Consider the following 23,015-nt stretch of genomic DNA (forward strand, 5'->3'; position numbering starts at 1 on the left):
GCTAAAACACAAGACAAGAATCTACTCTACTCTTCAGCGGAAACCAAAATTGATCGATGAAAACAATAAGAAGAAAAGGAAGAATATCAATCACACATAACACAATATTTCTTTGGGGAAAGCAACTACTAAAAAAATTGACTATCTATATTGCATTAACCAGAAAATCTAAGAATAAAACACAATGCTTGTTCAACCCACACAATTCTGCACTAGTACAATCTAACTCTTTGCCTCACAAGCTAGATCAAGCCAACACTTAGCCAATTATGATGTCTTCCAAGCCCCTACTTCCCTGTGCAATTCCTAAGAGAATTAGCCCATATTTAATTGGGAAATATACTCTCCATAACTATGCAACCCATCCATAAGCCCTCAACTAATTGCATGCACCATCTGTACAACTTGGAAAATTATACAACTGGTAGTACATTGTCCCTGAACTCTAATCTCAACTGGGTCTTCCTCTAAAATGACATGCATGAGTTATTTATGAGTGAATATTCAGTTAACTTGTGTGGTACTAAGGATTCACTGGTGTTGGTCCCCACTATATATATTGTTGTGTGTGGAGCATGATTGTTCAGAGGTCTTTGTTTCAGCCTGATGTATACCCCAGGAAGTTTGTACACCCCTCCACGCGGGGGGGGGGGGGGGGGGGGGGTGCGAGGGGGACTTGTCCCCCCCCCCCGCGGGGGTCCGGGGGGGCCGATCCCCCCGGCTGGGGGGTCCGGGGGCCAGCGGTCCCCCGATGGGGGCTCGGGGGCAGCGCCCCCGAAGCTAAAAATAAATGTAAAATTGCCTTGTAAAAGTATAGTAATTTCTAGTCAATCTGGGCCGTTCATTAGGCAGATGATCTGACGGTAGAACTTATGTTTAGTTTAGGGTTTTTTGCCCTAGAAGGCAACCCCTCTCTTTGTATGAGGGTATTGTATTTGAGGTTGTGAAATATATGTGTATTCTGTGAGTGAGAAACAGAGAGGTGACACTGTGAGAGAAAACAGAGGATATTACAGCGGATTTGCTATAGGTTGTGTCTCTTCATTTTGCTAGATAATAGAAAGGAAGGACTGGCTGTTCGAGGTGGACGTAGCCCAAACTAGGTGAACCACGTATATCTGTGTCTCTCTTGTTTTGTGCGTTTTCTGTGTTTATATTTCTGCAATATTTTATGTGTTCCATTGCTCCGTAATATATAATTTTCTAACATATATCCTACTAATTCCTCCAACAGTTAGAATTAGTTTAACTGACTATAACTCAGTTAGACTGAGTTAATTAATTACAACTCAAAAGAGCTCAACCTAGGCCCCTAAAATTTAGGGATCACTCTACATGACTCTAGATAGACTTGCAACTCGAATTTCCTAAGTCAATTTAACTTAATTAACTATTACAAGTTGCTATGAGAATAGAATTTCGATTTAATTTACAATTTAATTCAAGGACAAATTAAATTGGAATTTTTTGTTGTTACTTTTAACACAATTTGGTCGAATTGGTGGGACCTCTGGTTTAGGTTTTGGGTCTTGGAAGTCTCCTTTGAAGTTGATAAGAAGAGAATTTTTTATGGGTTTTCCCCTTAGAGGGGTTTTTTCTTGGTGTAGACCCTATATCTTGTGTTCACGTGATCTTTATTGTTTTTGGCATTTATTTGATGATGACAGCATAATCATAATTAAGAAGAAAGACATAGAATCACAATTAAATGTCATGTAAGGAAAATTTTAAATTTCAGATGTTTCCCTAATCCGTTTTCTAACATGAAATTGGTTTGTTACATGTTTTAAACCTAGGGTTTGTAAATTTCATCTAGTCAAAAATTTTGGCATCTAGAGATTGAAAACCCTAGATGGATCTTCATTAGGAAAAAACCTAGTGAGAAACCCTAATCTACTTGTTCCCTCATAGAAACCTAGCATTGCGAGAAGATAACCTGAAGGTCTTCTGAGAACGTTGTGATCAGCTGGAAACTTGGGAAAGGTAAATATAATTCTTTCATTAAAATTGAAAATTTGTAAGTGATGTCAAAAATTAATGACCTGGAACCTATCACAATATTGAAGAATATAGCTCCATGAAAAGGAAGAAATATTGATACGATGAGATGTGGAGAAAAGAGGGAGCCAAGTAGCTATGAAGAACTGGTTGTTGATACTCTAATGAAGAGAAGCTAGAAATATTGTGGATATGAATTTCCAATTAGAAAGCAAGTTAGGAATCACCTCTATAATTGAGGGGGAGTAAAGGAGTCTCCTTGAATAGGATAAAGGATATATTCTCAAGTTAAAAAGGATAATAGGGATATCCTCTCTGGTTGAGAGGGAGTGATGTTGGACATCACATGTGCATTCTTTGCTTCATATGTCAAGAACTTGACCAGGACTAACAACCGTAAGTCTAAGTGAAGGCCTTGGAGAGAGAATGGTAGAGGATTGGATAAGCATATGTGGTTTCCTTGAGGATAGAAAATTCAAGAAAGGAAAGGGACCGATACTCTTTGAGGATGTGATAGGTATCCAAGATAAGAGTGCGCGAAAAGTACCAATATTCTTTGAGGATTCATGGCCAAAAATCCAAGATAAGAATAGTCCTAAAAGGAAATACTTTTTCGACATCCAGATGGGATGTGTGCTTTGTAGAGGTAGTGGTGTATCACATGTAAAGCCTCCCAACAGAATGGTCTTTAATGAAGTAGATCTTGTCTAGTTAAGCCTCAAATACAATGTTGGTTGATCATAATGTTGATGCTTACAGTTGGCTTATCAATCTACGTCTCATTATGAGAAAATTTCAAAGGGAGTATTTTCCTTGAACCAGTTGGACAATTATGAATACCTCCCTAGTTAAGAGTGATTGTTGAAAAATGTAACTAGTTTCGGTCTTCATAATTGTCAATTGACACATGTAATGATGTAAATCTTATTTGGAGAAAGAAAATGATGGAAAGAATTAAAAAGAAAATTATCTTTGAAGAATGGGTTTCATGATCAAGTCATTTTTTCATTAGGTCAAGCATCCATTGAATGCTCCTAGGGTTTTTCATGAGTTAAGAGTCATTGTCACTTTGTAAAAGACCCTTGTGGGCACTTGTATCAAGAAAAAGATAATTTATTTTGTATTTGGTAGTGTTTAGAGGGCTCCCAAGAACAAGTCATCCAACTAGGTAAAGTTGGCCTATAGTGGGATTAAAGAGCCACTTGGAAGGCTATATAAAGGAGGAACTTCGACCTCCTTGGATATATATCAAGCATCAAGTTTGGGTTCAATCTGTAATTAAGAAGAAGTGTGAAAAATCCTAGAAAAGAAGGAGAAGGTTAGCGAAGGAACGAAGAAGCTTTAGAAGAAATCGAAGGTCTGAAATATGTCCCTTGTTGACCACACATGTGAGTGCCCTAGGGTTTCTAGGGTCTGAAATTGCAGAGAAAGTTGCAGATTGGTTGGGTAAGGATGGAAGGTTGGAAGATGTTGCTTTGTTATCCTTGGAAGAGCCTTGTCTTGTTTTGCAAAAGAAAGGGTGGGTGGCTATCTTGGTTTTTGTTGTGAGCCCTGGTCTAGGGTTTTGTCTTGGAAGTCTCCTTTGAAACTGATTATATAAGAAAATAAGTTCTTTTGGGTTTTCCCCTTATATGGGGTTTTCCCTGGCTTGGAGCATATATCTTGTGTTTATTTGGTCTTCATTGTTTTTATTTTGGCATTGATTTGGTGATAAGAACATAAGAATAAACAAAAGAAGAATAATATAATGTCACAAATAATGTCAAAGCAAGGAAAGGTGATTTAATATGCTACCCTAATGAATTTTACAACAAATCTAGGGCCTCCTTTATCTTTATATAGTGATCCCTTGAGGGGGATATAATTTCTTTTTTATACTTTTTTATTCACAATTTTTTCATATTTAAATCTTAGCTATGTAATAGAGTATATGAAACAAAGGAATAGGTTCAAGCAAGTGTAATAACAAAGTGCATAAATGGACTTTTTTTAAATATTTTGTAATAAAACAAATGCCTAATAATAATAATGGAAAATTGAATGTTAATTGTAATGTTACCATTTTGAGTTATTTTCTTTCGATAGTTGTTCCACTTCAACATCTGAATTGATACTAGTTGTCCTGCACATATTCATGAGACAAATGAGGCAAACTTGGATTAAATTTGACCAAATATTAAATTTAATTACATCAATAAATAATAATTAAAAAGAATTGAGTGCATGATTACCTGAATGAGCTCCTCTTGGTTTCAAGAATAAATTATCACAGTAGTTTAATCTTGGAGTAAACCTCCCTCCACTCGACAAAGCAACAACGGAGTCAACATTGACTTTGTTTTTGCTCTGTTGGATTGAGGGTGTTTTGCTCCAAGATTATTTGAATCCTAATTTATTCTCTACTGGGCATTCCCAACCACGTGAAGGTGGAATCTCTCATGGCCCATGCCCCCCTCACATCACTGCCAATTCCCCATTACCCAATCTATATATTAGGAAATAGTGGAAAGCAATACATTAAGATACATAAAGAAAAAAATAGAAAACAATCATTCATTCATTCATTCATAGCTCCACAAAATATTTCATCTCAATAAATTTTATCATAAAAATATGTTTACATAATATGAAACAAGGTCGTGTACATAAATAAATAAATATTAATTATTCATTAACATATAACATTCATTCATTCATTTATTAATCATAGACACAAAATACTTCATCTCAATAAATTTATCATCAAAAAATGTTTTCATAACATGGTACATGATGTTTCTAATGATACAACAAGTACAATCATTTCTTTTTCTTTTTCTTTATTTTTGACAACATGGTCGTTTACTCATGATGTCATCGAGGCTGGCACAAGAGTGGTGGATCATCAGTTGTAACAAGAAAGAAATGTTAAATTGATATTTTTTGTTATTATTGTTACAAATATTTCATTAATAAAAAGAGCATTAGAGTTTTATTTACCACGTGCACTAGTTGACAATGTTGGAATGGCCACCTTGTGCTCCTCTTCTAGGACAAGATCCTCATGTATGACATTTTATGCCATTGAAAGTTGGTAGCTAGTGGTTCCCGTATGTTGTGGTGTGATCTTCCAAAAAAATACTATATAATAAAGAAAATGTTTTTAAGATTAGATAATGTAAAAGTTAAAAAACAAGCATTCATAATTGAACTTATACCATATAAAGATCACTTTAAAATATGGTTATTACCTGATATCTCTGAAGATGTTGGTTGAACACATTGATCCTTATATATTTAATCTCAGGAGTTTTATTTCTATTTCGAATCAAACGAACAAGATCGTTGTTCGTTCTAACTACAAACTTATTGACTATTACGATTGGGTCAGGAGAAATAAACAACTCATCATCGTCAAACCAATTACGATCACTGTCATCATGTCCCCCAAACTACATATTTCAACAAAAGAAAATATTTTTCGATTATGTAAACAAATAATCAATCTCACATTAAATTATTTCAATTATTTAAACAAATAATCTCCTACCTTGTTTTCAAACCTTACCAATATTTTTGAAATATATCTTCAACAAAAGAAAACATTTTATTTTCTTGTCGTAAACATTCCTGGAAGTAGTGAAATAAATAAAACATTTTCTTTTCCTTTCATAAACATTCTTGGAAGTAGTGAAATAAATAGATTGCAATAACCTATCTTGCATATAGTATAGATAGCAAGGCAAGAAGTAAAGAAGAGATAGATATGAAGCATTTTTTGATTACTATCAAACAAATTCTACCAAACAATGGCCATTAAACCTCACTTTATATAAATTTTATCCTCCTAAAGTAGGCACCACTCCCATGAAATGTGCATGCCTTGACTTATGATGAAGTGAAGTAAAGGAGAAATAAGTGAATTCTACTCTTCTTATGGTTGACAATACTTCTTAAATCAAGGTGGCCAAGAATCCCATTATACATTAGCAAACCAACCATATCAAGATAAAGTACTATCTAATTCAATATCATGCAGAGGGAAAGAATATGAATTTGAGACATTGTTCCAAAAATGAGAAAATTGTTGACATCTTCACCAAATCATTTGAAGAAGAAAATTTAAAAATGATGCTTGGAATAAAAAATACCCATTCAAATTAAGTGGGGAATGGTAGATACATTATCCTTTGGATTTGTTGTTATTTTACATAGTTCAGAGGTACATGAAATGAATAGCCTTAAGGAATAACAATATTGAATATCAAAAAAATGTGGAGTTATTCCTCTTCCCATCTTGATTTTCTTAGAATCCATGGAACATATATTTTTATATGCCTTAGTGGTTCTAAGGCCTAATTGTCTCATCACTTTCAAAGGAATGACATTAGTTGTTGCTCCTAAATCAAGCATATAGTTGTTGCTTCTCCCAACTTGATTTCCTTGTCTTCTTGTTAAATTAATATTTACACAATATCATAAGATTGCAATTCACTCAAAAATGTCATTTCGATTTAGGTATTGTAAAACCTAGAATTAGTAGGTACGAGAATGTACAAATTAAATTTCTTCCTAGCGCAAGCAAGTTCAAAAAGATTTTAATGTATTAGATACAAAAGTTCTTTGTTGCATAATATAAAACTATAAATGTTTTTTATGCTTGTAGTATTTCTATTGAAGGTATTAACTAAATAGAAATTGAACATGTAAGTAGTGGGCAACACCACAAGATCACAACTACATTATCCCTTGTTGGAATTTGTAACTAGTTTCAGCCTTCTTAAATGTCATTTGACATATGTCATGATGTAATTCTTATGTAAAAAGGAGAAAGGAAAATACTGCAAAAAATTAAAAAATAAAAAAATTAAAAATAAAATTAAAAAAATTTGGAGCATGGGTTTCATGTTCAAGTCATTTTTTATTAGGTATCCTAGGTTTTTCATGAGTCAAAGAGTACTTTTAATTGTAAAAGACTCATTTGGTCACTTGAAAATTTTTTATTTATGCTCATTTTAAGTTATAAATGGTTTGTTTAGTAATTAAGGTTTTGTAAGACTAGAATCTAGGGTTTGAAAGGTTTTGGCATCTAGGGATTGCAAATCCTAGAGGAGACTTGATTTATAAAACCTTGTTAAGTAAGTAACTTTAACCCTAATTTGATTGTTCCCTCATAGAAACCCTAGCTACTAAATTGTAGGGTTTGTAAGGAAGATCTAGGGGCTTGTAGTAAAATCTTGCGAGGGTAGATTAGATCAAGTTTAGGGTATGAAATGAAAATCTTAGGGTTGACATTTAAAAGGAGAAGTCAAGGAATCTATGGTTTATGTCTAAGATCCCTAGGAGTACTCTCTCTAAGAAATCCATAAAACCCTATATTGTCATCATGTATTTGTCTTTTTATATCCTGCTTGGTTGCAATTAAAGTTGCAAGTACATAAAGAAAGCAAGATAATGATGAATAAAGATCAAATCAAAGCATGATGGAAAGGGGGAATGAGAAGGACCCGAAACGAACTAATGATAAAGGAGTAAACATGCATCATTGTATTAAAATCTTGGTTTTGTATGGTATCATAGAAAGAAGCATGTAGTATATCAAGAATCTACTTGATTGAGTTGATTCGTAAAATCATATAGTATTTAAAGAATAAGAATCCTTGAGGACTATATTTCATAGGTGTTCATCCATACAGTGTCTGAAATTATGTTATAAGTAATCATTTTGCACCTAAAGTGGATCATCATGATCCTATAAGATTCATCATTTTGGAAGACTCTTTGAACAAGCATTATGACAATATTGGTACACATTCCATATAGTATGGAAATAATATTGTTGAAGGATGAAGGAATGTAGTTAGTCAAGTTGTAGGCTCATTTGATGTAGGATAGTTAGTTAAGGACATATAGCTAGATGATTATATTAAATATTGAATGCATGTTTAACTAACTATTAGATAAGATTCATATACACGCAATCCTATGAGAAATGGTTGGTCTTGAATTATGCATGATGAATCTTTCATTTGATTCTGTTGTGGTAAAAACACAACCCCCCATTATTGATGTCTTCACTTCAAATAATGGGGACCCTTTTTATAAAAAAATTGGCTAAACACCTTTTAGGATTTTTATTTTAGTTGATTATCCTACGCTTTTGTTAATTTTTCATTTTCATTGGATTCTTGTTTCGATTGCTTTGTTAAAATCGATTTTTTATAAGCTTTCCATTGACGCTTGTTACACCTCATTTGGTCAACTGGTTTGAAAATGGTACTCCTTTGAAGTCCCATTATTTATCTAGTCTGGGTTTAAAATGCTATTTTTATTCTTTTTATTTATTTTCGCAGTGGCTGTAGTTTAGATAATTTCATAATTAATTTCATTAAAATAAAACCAAAAATAAAAATTGATATTTAATATTAAATTTTGAATTAATTAAATTAATATGATTAATTTAATTAAAATAAAATTTAATATATAAAATATATATATACAAATAAAAAAACAAAACAAAAAATTTCATCGCATATCGTAACCATCACAGTTCTAATAACATGCATATCTTAAAAAACCCGATGACCTTCATTCCCCGATATGCGATGGCTTTTCAAACATTAACCAAAGTTTAATAAAATACCATGTGTTTAAGTCTCAATGCGATCGCTCCATCGCATCGGGGTCCTCAATTGATACAACCCGACTCAACCATTTATCTGATGCAATAAGTTAAACATTGACTTTTGTTTTTAACTCCTTATAACTCCCGTGACCTCATACTAATTTCACATTCCTACACCACAAAATTTCTCGCATCGCAGATTTTACATGTGTACATTCCAAAAAATGCGATGGTGTATTTCTTGCAATGTGCGATGGCTTATTTCTTTTAACAAACTTGCATTTGTTTTTGTTTAAAGTTTATAATACATTTTTTTTTTTTTTTAACTTCCACTCATACGTATGAGTGAAGAGGTAGAATAGTGGTAGGTTGGTTTATTTTTAATAGTGGAAAATATTTAATATTTAATAAATTATAGTAATTAAATTAATTAATATATAATATTTAATTAAATTTAAATATTATTTATATTAATATTAATTAGTTTATAAATATTTAATATGTTAGTTAAATTAGATTAATATTAATTAATAAATAGTTTATTAAATAATTAGTTTAATTTCTGATTAACAATTAAATTAGAGATTAATTCAGGATTAGATTTTTAATTAAAATTCTGATTTTTAGCTCAACAACAGAATTTCCAGATTTACGCCAGTTTTGACTCATCAACTTTGGAGGCTCATAGATTGAGTTATACTTGGCCAAATAAGGCCCAAGACGGCTCATTCGAAAGATAAAATCAAGGAGAGCATTTCTGAGGAGGTTTCACTAATAGATTTGGTCATTAATTGGATCAAAAATCATGCAGAAGATCAAGTTCCGAATTTCTAAAAAAAAATCAATTCTATGAGTTATTTTCTGCATTTTCATTTGTCCTAAGCCTCTTCTAATTGTAGATTCGCTCATCAATAATATCTTTGGCAAATTAAACCATCTCAGGCATCAATAGAGAGTTTATATTTTATTTTCAATTATTTTTTTAAATACAATTTGATTGGATTTGTTTTAATGCCAGAAATGGTATTTTGATTTTATTGTTGCATCTTAATTTATTTTGATTTTTTTTGCATGAAAACAGTAGAAGAGATATGAAGAAAAGATCTTAATCAATGAGAATGTTCCAGCAATTAAAAGTTTGAAATTTTTGAGCAAATAAAATGGGATTGGACATATTTCTCTTCAACAAACTTTCCTCTCAAGAATTCCTGTGCAAATATTATAAATAGCAGATTGCATAATGTAATATGGGCTACTCTCCTCTGCAATTCTGGAATTCTAAAAGCACTTTTGTAATAGGGATTTAGAGTTGTAGGTGGGAGGAGTAGAATCTCAGATCTGGAGATTATTGAGATTTTTCTTTTACATCCTGAGTTATGTATAATGAACAAAGTTTGCACTATTGTAGCTTTGCTTTTGAAAGCAGAAGCTTGGGCATTGTAAAGGACTATTAGAGACCGGCGCTGGAGAAATGGATTCAATAAATTGGTATTTCGAATACTATTTTTTTAAATGTTGGTTTTATTTTATGATAACATGAATGGTGTAATTTACTTACATATTTGTGCACTTTTGTTGGTATGGGTAATTTGCTTCTATTTTATGTTGTTATTTATCTCTGCTCTTATGAGCTGAATTCTGATTTCTGAGTAACTATTTACTCATAAATCTGTCTTTTAATATTGGATGAATAAATAGTGATATGTTGTGAACTTCTTCCGCATATTATTGTTTAATTATTCAAGTTACTGATTAAATGATCAAGATCATTCTGTGAACTACTTCCTGAGTGTTGTTGATTGATTATTTCAGTTAAAAGGTCTTAATAGGATGTGTTTGGTATCCATAATGTCAGTTAATTGAACTATTTCATTAACTTGATATTCATTATAAACGAGACATTTAAATCTCAATATTTTAAATACCTGCTCTTGGTTAGGTTAGATCTATATCTGCCTAATTGAGATAGGATTAAGATAGTTTCTTTTACTTGCACCTTAGAACAAGTTTGCATTTAGTGTAAATTCTACATTCTTTTAAATCCTCTTCCAAAAGAGGCAAACTTTAGTAGTGGATTGGCTGAGCCCTAAATCAACTTAAGGATCACTTTCTTGCCTGATCAGCAAGAAGGACGATCTGATGTCTCTTTTCCATTGGTGAATGAAAGTCATATTTTAAAGCCATTGGAGATTGAGAGAAGGTAACTGGATCTAGTTGAACCAGTCTAAACCACCATTCCAAACGGAAAAGGAGCTTCTTTAAGGTCGGGACCGGGTAGTCATCCCCCATGTTGTTGCAGCGATTTTCGAGGCTTCAACATTTTGGCGCTAAAAGAAGGTCCTGAAACTTGTTGTCTGGTGGAGTCTTTTCAATTTTAACATTTTATTTAATCACGATGGCTCCTCTTAAACTTCCAATTTGGAGTTGTATCCATGGACGTGCATCTTCCAATACTCCACCTGAAGTGATAAGACTCTTGTCTCAGGTAAAATTCAATGGTAAGAGCAATTTTTATGTTTTTAATCATGTCCTTCAATTTATTCAAAATGTTTCAAATTATGATTTTCAAGGAATTGATGAAGGCATCTTATGCAGAATTTTTACTCTCACATTTGCGGCAGAAGCCAGAAACGGGTGTAGAACTCTTCCGGTTGTCTCAATTCACAGCTGGGATCAATTTTTTACAATTTTCATTTGTAGAATTGACAGCTATAATTATAATCAGGTATATGATGAAATTGAATATCTACGAAAAGAAAATGAATCTGTTAGAGATTTTAATATTCGATTTCATTTGAATTGTTTAAAATTTAATGTCAAAGATGAACCTATGAAAGAAAAATCACTATATTGGTTTGAACATAATTATTCTCTTCCTCCTAGTCCCGATCCATATGAAATTAGTTCAAACTTTGTTCCATCCCCTTCTAACTTAAATGAGAATTCCAATTTGGGTGTGCAAATAAATTGTGATGAAGAGGTTTCACAAAGCTTGGAAAATATTTCTAATCAAATGCAAGAAGACAACAACAACAATTTTGGAGAAAGACCTACATTGGAATATGAAAGTTTCTCTGCATTAAATACAGAGAATCAAGTTGAAAAACAGCGAGTGCAAGCAACAATCAAAGTAAATAATAGCATGCAAACAACTGTACAAATTTCTGAATCTTTCCATGATGAGCAAATGCCGAAATCAAAGCAGCAAAGCAATCTTGTTAAAAAAAGCATGAACACATAAAGGAATGATCAAGAATCTGAAATTTACAATGAGCATAATATATAAGAATTCTCAAATATAGACATTTTTAAATGCATTATTTCAGATTCACATTTTTCCCTTTATCCTGATATTTTTAATGATGGTAATTTTTCCCCTCTTGGTATTAATGATATTTCAGAAATTAAAGAGGATGATCTAAATGAATTACCATTAAGTTTTTATTAAGATAGAGAAGCAATTAATGATCATTCTTTTGCCATTAATGAACATGAAATTCTTGTTCTTCCTTGTTTTAATATACTAGATGAGATTGAAGGGAAATCTAGAGAATCTTGTGAAGTCATTTATGATAATTACTCTGACATTGAAGATGTTGATTTTTCATGAGAAAATCGTCAGAAACTTCAAATAACCTCTGAGAATGAGAGACATTTTAATTTAGAAATTATTCCAACCAATCCTCATTCTAAAGCAGCAAATTATCTTCATGATTTCACTATTGAAGAAAATATTCCAATTTATGATTCATATCATGATCAAGCTTTCATTCCTGTTCATAATCATAATTTCCCTTCTAATTCACAAGTTGGAATTCGAAATTACTCAAATTCCATAATTCTAGTGAATCCTTGTGAAAAAAATTATTGCAAAACGATCCCAATTGTGTTGTAACATTAGTTGTACAAATAGTGATTTCATTTTATTTTTGTTTCCTCACTTATGTTGTATAAAATCATATTTATTTTCATACTTTACGCTGGCATATTGAGCACTTTATTATCAAACATTCAATTGATGCATTGCCCTGTTGGAAAATTGAAGTTTTATATTGTAATCAAGAGCATCAAAAGCTATTTCAATTTCAATTTCAATTTCAATCAATGCTAATGTTTTATCAAAAGCTTCTATCTACTCAAAGGCAATATCAACAAGAGAATATAGTTTTAGAAGTTTGCCAACAATTCAATTTAATTAATAATTTTCTATTTCATTTGAAAGATTTCCATCCAGTTTTCATTAATTCATTTGAAAAATATTTGGAAGTTTTTCTTTCATGGAAGATTGTCAATAGTTTAACATTTACACATAACAGTGTCTTCCATGCCTTTGAATCTAAAAGCTCATATCCACAATCTGGCCTTTCATCTTCTCTTTTTAACTTTTCCTAATTATTAATAGAAATCCATCCAAATTTCTATGATCCAATTGGTATTCAATTAGAAAGGAAATTTCAAAAGAAAGAGATTTTCATTAAGTTGCTAATAGTAATTGTGCATTCTACTTACAGATTTAATTTTCTTAGTTCAATAAGATTTCTCTTTTTATTACTAACATTTGAACTGTACATATATGCAGGAATTAAAATGAGAAAATGGTTACACTGGAAATATGACTATACCTATTCATTTTCATGTATATGGTTAGAATAGGAGTAGAGTTAATGTAGTTAATTTATTTTCAACAGTTCTGTAGATATAAATAAAACAAAGCAATCAGCCCTTCTCATATCATATACATTTTCAGTGAAACATTTTCTTCTTATCATAAAGTTTTAATTCTTGTTTTCCTTTTTAAAATTTCTTGCAGCAATACCTCTACCCATGAATACATCTCTGCCTATTTCGAATAATGTATCGACAGAATTTAATTGAGTAAGCACCTGCCACACATTTAAATTTGTGTTGATATTTTTCCATAATTAGTGGCTTTATCCCATTCTGATCTTTAGTTTATTATTTGATGTTGCAATACACATCATATTCATTTACTAAAGGCGTTATTGAATAGTCACTATAACAATACGGATTTTTCTCAAGTTATTCGAAATAAGCAAAGGTAATAAATTGTTGTTTCAATTCAAAAATGAAGACTATTTTCATATTTATTTCTGGTAAATTTTATATTTCCTGAACATGAATAAACAAATTTTATTTAGGCTCATTGCACACTCCAATTTAGAATAAATGATGAGATAATTTTGAATAAAGTCAAAATTTTGATAAATCAAAGGAAAAATTTGAAGATTCATGAGGTAAAAAACTATAGAGAATTTCCTTCCAGGTATGCATTCACAAGTTCATTCTCATCTATTATTAGTTTCTCTTTTTCTTAGTTCATTTTTTATTTTTGTTTTGTTTTATTTGCAGGTTTTCATTTGTTTTCAAAACTTGAAGTAAGCAGCGAACCCATTCAAATTTGCAACGAGTTCAGGGAAATTTTATTTTGTGATTCATTAGAATTTGAACAATTTTAACTTTACTTTCAACCATCAGACAACCCAATTTAAATTTCAAGCAATATCATAGGATTCAACTTGATTTTCATATTGCTGATACTTCAGTGAAAATGTTTGCAATATTCTCAGCCCGCTCATCTTCGTCAATCACATCATCCATATCACAACCATTTGTAGCGAAATATTTCATCGGAAGTAGCTTTTAGCATTTTTGATAACAAATTGTTTAATAAAATATCTCCGATGTGTTATCTCGCTCATATGTCATATCGCATTTCGCATATCGGAGGTTTGCAGTTGAAGTATACTTCCATTATCGTGAATTGCCTTTACCAATATTGAAACGACTACATAAGTTCAGACCCGATATGAAATTCGAATCAAAGTCATAAAAAATATCGCGTCCCCTCAATCGCAATAGTGATAGGAGCATAGTTTTAAAAGGCCAATGTCTCGGATCCGGTTTGTTATTAAATTTTCATCATAAAATTATCAGGTCCACTCTTCATCGCATATCGGCGTATCGAGAATTGTTACATCATGTGCTTAAGATTTCCGATCACGATCGCCGGTTAACCATGTCATTCATCGCATATCGGCATCGCAAGAATCATATTGTATTACATTGGGTACCAAACATTCGCCAATCGCCGATTAGCATCGCAAATTAGAAATCGTCGATATCGCAATCGCTTCATTGCATTTTTATTTATGCTCACATCACATCTCCAAATCTACGATGAGTGATGTGCAATGTGGGAAGCACAATGTCAATATTCCCCAATCCCCAACATAATATATATTTAATGATGTGATTGCTTCATTTCATTGCCCATGTTCTCATTACATATTTTCATATCGGCAATTTGTCATTGCAATCTCCGATGTGATAGCTTCCAATGCATGCCTTCGAGCCATTAACATTTAATCGATATGGCATAGCAACAAAGATGAAGTCTTACAAATTAAACTTGAAGCATGGTGAAAAAACATGTGATGCGAATTACCCGATACGGCGATGTGTTATTTTAAAAAGCGAGCTTGGGTAACCAATATGGTAAGAAAGCTATTAATGACAAATTTGCAGCATATTCAAATCATTTTGATTTCTCATATATTTCAGTTTTAAATATATAATTCCATAATTAAAAAAGAAATTCAATACCTCTCTATCTTCACATTTAAATTTTATTATCTTGGATGTGGGCTTGATTTTGGACAATTTATAAAATCATGGAGTTTATATGAAACTTATAATATTTTGAGAAACAGTCATTACTGCAAATTTTCTCTCTCATTTCTGATGCATTTGTTTTCCATCGAACATTAAGCATTCCATTTTTTTCATTTTACTGCTTGCTTTAGTGTAAATAAAATAAATAATAATTTTGGGTTATAGGATTTTGGTTAGTTTGACTTTTTCGTGTTTTTAATGTTAATTAAAATAAGAAGTTAGCTAGTTTGGAGAAACTGATACCTTTCAGGTAAGATCAAAAGCAATCATCCAATGGTAAGATTCATGTACCCCCTTTCATTTATTTCTATTTCGTTACTTTAGTTTCATTTTTGTTTTTATGATATATAAATCTGTTTTGCAGCTCTTCATAAAAGCTTCCAATCCTCCGCGAGATCATATTTTCGAAGTCCATACTCTTCTCCTGGCTTAATTTCAAGAAGCAGCGATAATCCTCATTGAAATAGCTACACTAGGAAGTTTCAAAACCTTTAGCTTGTTTATTTAAGCATTCCTTTCATTAGAAAATGATTAAGTTGATGCTTTGAAACAAGAATATTGATATCAGACAGAAAGTTTTCATTGTGGCTGAATTTTATCGTCACTACCCTCTAAAAAGCCTAAAACACTTACAACCTTGCAAGGTATGATTTTTCTAAATCTCGACATAAGGAGGATTGATTACAAGATTATTTTCTTTCTTCATATTGTTGAAACATTGATATAAACATTCTTGTTTGAGTTTATCTTGCGAAACTTGGATTTTCCTTTCCATTTTTAAAAATTTCTTCATTTTTATTTTTGCTGATTTCTTTCTCATTTTAGCATAAGAATTCTTTTTCCTTTGGTTTTCAGTTTTGATTTTGGTGACTTTGCCATGATTTATATGGAAGGCCTTCTTGTTACCTAACAATGGTCAGCATACATGGAGAAAAATTGTTAATAGTCACCTATTAACTTTTTCTTAAATCTCTTAGTAAAGTTTGATTTTCTTATTATAAAGGTAGACATACTTAAGGAAGAAATTACCAATTTAGAGAAGTTGACAAAGTATCATTAAAATCTGAAAAAAAATAAATAAATAAATAAAATAAAAAATAAATAAAATAAAATAAAATAAAAATAAAAAATTATTTTTTTTATCAAAATTGTAATTATTTTGAGAATTCAAAATTTTATTAAGATTTTTCAAAGTTCTATTATCAGTCAAGAAAAGTTATTTTTAACCAAGTAAAAGACACTTTACAGCAAAGCACCTTTTAACTCTAAAATTTTCATTCTTAACTCTTAAGGAGTCAATGGCTCTCCCTGTCCCAAAGAGTTTTATTTTTCTAGAGTATAATCCAGAGATATATTTAAACTTAAAAGATAATAGGTCTCATCATGAGCCTGCTTACCATAATCATAAGGGAAAAATAGGCTGACATTACCAACACTGCTAAACAAACCAGGGTAATGGCTTATGATTGTAAATAATTATAAGACAAGGGGTCTCATCACGAGCCAGCTTGTTCAGTCCAATTATAACCAGTGAATGGCATTGTCAACTATATGGCTACCAAACCAGGACAATCACTTTTAAAAATTAAAAAATAAAAAATAAACATATATAAATGGATTTATCTCTAGGTCAATAATTCTTGAAGAGATGGGATTCTGAATCATTGATGATTAAAAGGTAACCTGTCGATACTATGGATGTTTGCTGGCAGCAGTGGTTCTACCTATGACAAATGAGTATATTTTAAAAGCTATGTTGTAAAGTGACCCCTGCTTTATTTCTACAACTAATTAAAGGCTGATATAGAGTTTTGAAATATTTTAATTTATAAGGAATTTTAAGAAAAATTACAGTTAGATGATTCTAGCTTTTATTCAGGCTAATGAACCTAGCCAAACATTTCAAACATAATTATCTCTTCTTTAATTATTTTTACTTGAATTTTGGAGGAAACCTCATTCATATTAAACAAAGATAACTGGTTCTTCTCCCGCGTGTCGTCATTGTTGTGGTAAAAACACAACCACCCATTATTGATGTCTTCACTTCAAATAATAGGGACCCTTTTTATAAAAAAATTGGCTAAACACCTTTTAGGATTTTTATTTTAGTTGATTATCCTATGCTTTTGTTAATTTTTCATTTTCGTTGGATTCTTGTTTCGGTTGCTTTGTTAAAATCGATTTTTTATAAGCTTCTCATTGACACTTGTTACACCTCATTTGGTCAACTTGTTTGAAAATGGTACTCCTTTGAAGTCCCATTATTTATCTAGTCTGGGTTTAAAATGCTATTTTTATTCTTTTTATTTATTTTCGCAGTGGCTGTAGTTTAGATAATTTCATAACTAATTTCATTAAAATAAAACCAAAAATAAAAATTGATATTTAATATTAAATTTTGAATTAATTAAATTAATATGATTAATTTAATTAAAATAAAATTTAATATGTAAAATATATATATACAAATAAAAAAACAAAACAAAAAATTTCATCGCATATCGCAACCATCACAATTCCAATAACATGCACATCTTAAAAAACCCGATGACCTTCATTCCCCGATATGCGATGGCTCTTCAAGCATTAACCAAAGTTTAATAAAATACCACGTGTTTAAGTCTCAATGCGATCGCTCCATCACATCGGGGTCATCAATTGATACAACCCGACTCAACCATTTATCTAATGCAATAAGTCAAACATTGACTTTTGTTTTTAACTCCTTATAACTCCCGTGACTTCATACTAATTTCCCATTCCTACACCACAAAATTTCTCGCATCACATATTTTACATGTGGACATTCCAAAAAATGCGATGGTGTATTTTTTGCAATGTGCGATGGCTTATTTCTTTTAACAAACTTTGCATTTGTTTTTGTTTAAAATTTATAATACATTTGGTTTTTTTTTAACGTTCACTCATACGTATGAGTGAAGAGGTAGAATAGTGGTAGGTTAGTTTATTTTTAATAGTTTAAAATATTTAATATTTAATATATTATTTTAATTAAATTAATTAATATATAATATTTAATTAAATTAAAGTTTAAATATTATTTATATTAATATTAATTAGTTTATAAATATTTAATAGGTTAGTTAAATTAGATTAATATTAATTAATAAATAGTTTATTAAATAATTAGTTTAGTTTATGATTAACAATTAAATTAGAATTAATTAGAGACTAATTCAGGATTAGATTTTTAATTAATTCTGATTTTTAGCCCAGCAACAGAATTTCCGAATTTACGTCAGTTTTGACTCATCAACTTTGGAGGCTCATAGATTGAGTTATACGTGGCCAAATAAAGCCCAAGACGGCTCATTCAAAAGATAAAATCAAGGAGAGAATTTATGAGGAGGTTTTACTAATAGATTTGGTTATTAATTGGATCAAAAATCATGCAGAAGATCAAGCTCCAAATTTCTAAAAAAAAAATCAATTCTCTTAGTTATTTTCTGCATTTTCATTTGTCCTAAGCCTCTTCTAATTGCAGATTCGTTCATCAATAATATCTTTGGCCAATTAAACCATCCCAGGCATCAATAGAGAGTTTATATTTTATTTTCAATTATTTATTTAAATAGAATTTGATTGGATTTGTTTTAATGCCAGAAATGATATTTTGATTTTATTGTTGCATCTTAATTTATTTTGATTTCTTTTTGCAGGAAAATAGTAGAAGAGATATGAAGAAAAGATCTTAATCAATGAGAATGCTCCAGCAATTAAAAGATTGGAATTTTTGAGCAAATAAAATGGGATTGGACAGATTTCTCTTCAACAAACTTTCCTCTCAAGAATTCCTGTGCAAATATTATAAATAGCAGATTGCAAAATATAATATGGGCTACTCTCCTCTGCAATTCTGAAATTCTAAAATCACTTTTGTAATAGGGATTTAGAGTTGTAGGTGGGATGAGTGGAATCTCAGATCTTGAGATTATAGAGGTTTTTCTTTTACATCCTGAGTTATGTATAATAAACAGAGTTTGCACTATTGTAGTTTTGCTTTTGAAAGCAGAAGCTTGGGCATTGTAAAGGACTATTAGAGACCGAAGCTAGAGAAATGGATTCAATAAATTGGTATTTCGAATACTATTATTTTAAATGTTGGTTTTATTTTATGATAACAGGAATGGTGTCAATTTACTTACATATTTGTGCAATTTTGTCGGTATGGGTAATTCGCATCTATTTTATGTTGTTATTTATCTCTGCTCTTATGAGCTGAATTCTGATTTCTGAGTAGCTATTTACTCATAAATCTGTCTTTTAATATTGGATAAATAAATAGTGATATGTTGTGAACTTCTTCCGCATATTATTGTTTAATTATTCAAGTTATTGATTAAATGATCAAGATCATTCTGTGAACTACTTCCTGAGAGTTGTTGATTGATTATTTCAGTTAAAAGGTCTTAATAGGATGTGTTTGGTATCCATAATGTCAGCTAATTGAACTATTTCATTAACTTGATATTCATTATAAACGAAACATTTAAATCTCAATATTTGAAATACCTGCTCTTGGTTAGGTTAGATCTATATCTGCCTAATTGAGATAGGATTAAGATAGTTTTTTTTACTTGCACCTTAGAACAAATTTGCATTTAGAGTAAATTCTACATTCTTTTAAGTCCTCTTCCCAAAGAGGCAAACTTTAGTAGTGGATTGGTTGAACCCTAAATCAGCTTAAGGATCACTTTCTTGCATGACCAAAAAGAAGGACGATCTGATGTCTCTTTTCCATTGGTGAATGAAAGCCATATTTTAAAGCCATTAGAGATTGAGAGAAGGTAACTGGACCTAGTTGAACTAGTCGGAACCACCATTCCAAATAGAAAAGGAGCTGCTTTAAGGTCTGGACCAGGTGGTCATCCCCCATGTTGTTGCAGTGATTTTCGAGGCTTCAATAGATTCCTAAAAGGATGAATTTAAATTACTCTAGAATGGATAAAATGCTAAATCTTTCTTGAATCAAAATCAAAATAAAATGGTAACTTGGTAATCAAGTTCGACCCTTGGGCACTCTAATGCAAGAATGAAGATTCGAGTGGAGATGGATCATGAGAATGTTGATGAGAAATTTGTCATGATGAGGTAAGTCTAATGTTAATATTTTTATTGGTTATCTCACTAGTGAACATATTGCTTTTCTACTTGGAAAAATGTTGCAGGAATTCATGATGACTTGAAGAAAAATCAACTATATTTAAAATATTGAGGGAAGCTCAGTGATAGGAAACTATGAAGTCAATATGTGCTCATCTTCTGTAGCAGTGCAAGAAGATAACTGGAAGGTCAAAGGAATCACTTTCTTGAGGAAGCTTCATTTAGCTGAAAGCTGGAGAAGGATGGATTGATGATGACAAGATGAAATAGTTAAAATAAATACATTAAGATATGTAAAGAAACAAATAACAAACATTCATTCATTCAGATATCCATAAAATATTTCTCAATAAATTTTATCACAGAAAATATGTTTACATAATATGAAACAAGGTCGTTCTAATTTTTCGAACAAAAAAATCGCAACATTTTATTAAGATAGTAATAAATTACATGTGCACATGCCACGAGGCATTCAACCTATTAGTAAAAAATGTGGTACTCAAAAAAGCGGGCTCTAAATAAACAAGTACAATTGCAACACCCTCATCCCACATCTACCCAAGTAACCATCCAACCGGAGTAAATATGCAACAAGAGGCCACTATAATTGGATTCAACCTCCTAGGTGGCCTTAAGGAAGTAGAATCAAAGGAAACACACCACACAAACCTTCCACGTCAGCAACAAAACTCGCAAGAGCCATCCCAACCACCAATGTAACCAGCCCCTGAGACCAATTGAATTTTTAGACCATCAAACCCTTGGAGGATCCCTTGATAGGGACATGCATGCTTCCAGGAGGCTCCAGATGCTCCCACGACATACATATGCATGTGTCTGGGGACTTTTCCCCTCATAGCCTGCGACTCTAGGATTTGTGCCGTTTTTTCAGGGCCAGAGCCGAGGTCACTGCCCATAGCTCATTAACACTTTCGAAAATGAATTTACACAACATAAATGTGATGCATTTGCAGAAAAAATGGCGAGGTCTAGATTCGACCCCTACTAGCCATGACATACATTTCATCAAACATGTCACAAATATGTAATCTATAGGTTTAAACAACAGATCTGAACATAGGGGTCTCATACTTATTTGAGAATCGCTAAGAAGCATTGTTCCCTTATATCATTAGTTGCATTATCATCTATTAGGTCATAGATACATTATCCATTCATTTACAATTCAAAACATGAGGAGAGCCATATATCATCACTGTGATAATGCATGATTATAACCAGCATAATAACAACATAAATATCAAGGATACATTAGCCATAGAATCCACATATAAACCAGTACATTTACACATAATATACCAAGGAAATAACCTCTTCTTGATGAATGCAAAAGCCAACCCGGGATGGGACTACCACGTTCCACCAGACCATAGAATGGTTGATACAATTCTCTCTTCATCCATTCACCCCCATGTCATATTCCAAGCATGAATGTGGGACTCAAACCAAAATAACAAATCGGGGCATCTTGAGGCTAAACGACTTCGCCCTCATCAATATAAACCAATTTTTACCGTAATCCATTCCGGATCACTAGGCCAAATAATATACATGTAATAATAGGATTTACCATGATATCCACCATATCACTAGGCTAAAACAAGCATGGATTCCCCACCAAATCTCTCCACCTACACCATGAGGAATTTTCCAGTCTCCTAGTCTCTCAGGCTTTACCATAATCCACATCAGATCACTAGGCCCTAAACCGAGACCCACTCTCCAAGATTTACTGCATATCCCATCTCAAGATTACTAGGCCTAGTGGAGAGCACCCACCTCTAGGATTTAAAGTATATCCCACCAATCACCGGTCAAGGATTCCTAGGTCCACCGAGGCAACACAAAATCGGCTTTACTACAACCCACAGTCTAATTTAGGGGTTATTATGACATGTGTTCTATTATTCATAGATCCACCTCACTCAGTTTTGAATCCATCTGACAATCTAGCTCAACCAAAACATGAGAACCCATCACACCAAGGCTATCTGGAACTGGCAAGGCTAGGCTGAAAACACTGTCACACCTAGCAAAACCCATGTCATAACAGCAAAGAACCACATGAAATACCATGCATGCCAAATATAGCAAGGAAAACACACATGCAAATCGATACTCGCAAATAATCTTGTTGTAGTTGATCCCGCTCTTCCTTGCTTGCTCCTTCCTTCCCCTTACCTTATTTTCCTTCCTTGATCTAATGCTAAAGTGCTCCAAGAAAACTCTGAGTGTCCAAGAGTGAGAGAGAGAGAGAGAGAGAGAGAATAATGAGAGAGCTCCAAAACTAAATTGACAAAAGGTACTAAATGATCCTTAGAAGCCTTCTTATCAATTGGGCCTATTTTCTTCATTTTCCATTATTTTCCTCTTCACATGCAACCTGTGACCTTTCACCTTCTTTTTCTCTTAATTTCCATTATTTTCATAAATAAATGTGCCACCATTTTTCCTTTCCAAATGCCTTAACTATTTCCTTTGACAATTTCCTTAGCCATAATAAACCAATGAACACCCACACTAGGATGTTTTGCCCAACATTCAGCTTGAAATAAGTGTCTCATCAACC

The sequence above is a fragment of the Pinus tabuliformis genome, chromosome 7 (assembly GCF_031772625.1).
Source record: "Pinus tabuliformis cultivar Carrire ecotype Pingquan chromosome 7, CPIR1, whole genome shotgun sequence".
In the NCBI taxonomy this organism is placed as follows: Eukaryota; Viridiplantae; Streptophyta; class Pinopsida; order Pinales; family Pinaceae; genus Pinus; species Pinus tabuliformis.